Here is a 1,488-nt window from a genome sequence, read left to right as displayed (position 1 = left end):
GGTACGAAAACTAGACTCTTGTGGTGTGCTGGGCTGGGACCAGACGGAGGCCTTGAACCTACTGGTGGACCTAAATTGGTGTGACAAGGAGTTCTTTGGACTGTAGCTTTTGTCATGCACGTTTAAAGATGTTTTTGTCTTAAACTCAGCAGTGTGTGACTTTTGGCTCCATAATGAGCAGTTTGGATGGAGGACTTAAACTGTGAATACATTTTTGGAAAGGGCAAGTAGGGAGAGCTCCCTGTTGTGGAACAGCTGTAACAAGCAGCTTTTGGCTGCTTAACTGTGAACTACGGCCATAATCTTTTCTTTTTCTCTTTTTTTTTTTTGTTTGTTTTTTGGTTGTTTTTTTTCTGGGTTTTTTTTGTTTTTTTTTTTGTTTTTGTTTTTGTTTTTTTCAAGAACTACCCACATTTGTGGCTGGCAAAGTGCATTCCTTGTTAATATTTTTTTAATTTATTACAGCCCAAAATGAAGTATTTATTACACAAACATTTTTGGACGTTGATATTTTAAATATAAATTTGTTGACAATAAAGAAAGTGGAAAAATGAAGTAGTAGTCTCCCCTCATTTCTCCTTAGCATGCTATTTTATAATGCAAACCAGATCATCTTATTGATTGCTGCTTGTTTCACTTGATCTGAGATTGCATGCCATCAAACCTTTATCACTATGTTTAAATAGAAACTAATCACATGACCTGATCTGTCAAAAAGCAAACTTTTCTAAATTTAAAAAAAAAAAAAAAAAAAAAAAGCTAGATGAGTGAAGCCATAGGGTAATTCTGTAAATCCTGTCTTAACATCTTTCTACACATTAATACTATAATTAAAATCAAAAGTGAGTTGGGATTTCAAGGGGCATCACATCAGGATCCTTAATTGTTTCCTTAAAATAAGTTCTCAGCTCTGGATATTGGGTACAATTTTACTTTTTAATAACAATTCACAATGAATGTGACAACCTTTGAGATCAGGTGAAGAGAGGTTTAAATTATTCCTGGGGAACTTGTGACCCATTAAAACAACTTTAACTTTACAGCTGACTCCTTTTTGTTGCACATGCCCAGGCGTGTTTTCTCCTTCCCTGTTGGGGTAGGGGAGGGGGTATCCCATAGTTCAAATAACCACCTTATGTGTCAAACAAACAAGCTGGGGAGACCAAGCTGCTTCAGCATGAAATTGAGTGACCAAGTTCTTGACGGAAAAACTAACAAACCAGTCTTCCTTACGAAGAAATGTTCTATATTTGCCAAATATGAAGTGTAGTGGCTAGGGGAATAGGGAAGAAGAGGGAAGGAACTGTGAATTTTGATCTATCTTCTTTCCAATTGGAGATGGGAAGGGTGTCAGGGCAGAGGGGCATGGTATCAAACTACATGTTCAAGGTACAGTTTGAAGTTCTAAAACTCAGCTCTCCCTCTCCCCCTCCCTGCTTTCTTTTTTGCATCCATTAGATAGTTACAGGCTAAGGAAGGAAAAGGACA

Source organism: Alligator sinensis, unplaced genomic scaffold, assembly GCF_000455745.1.
Source record: "Alligator sinensis unplaced genomic scaffold, ASM45574v1 scaffold123_1, whole genome shotgun sequence".
NCBI lineage: Eukaryota > Metazoa > Chordata > Crocodylia > Alligatoridae > Alligator > Alligator sinensis.
The sequence above is the reverse complement of the archived record's forward strand: the minus strand, read 5'-3'. Positions refer to the sequence as shown.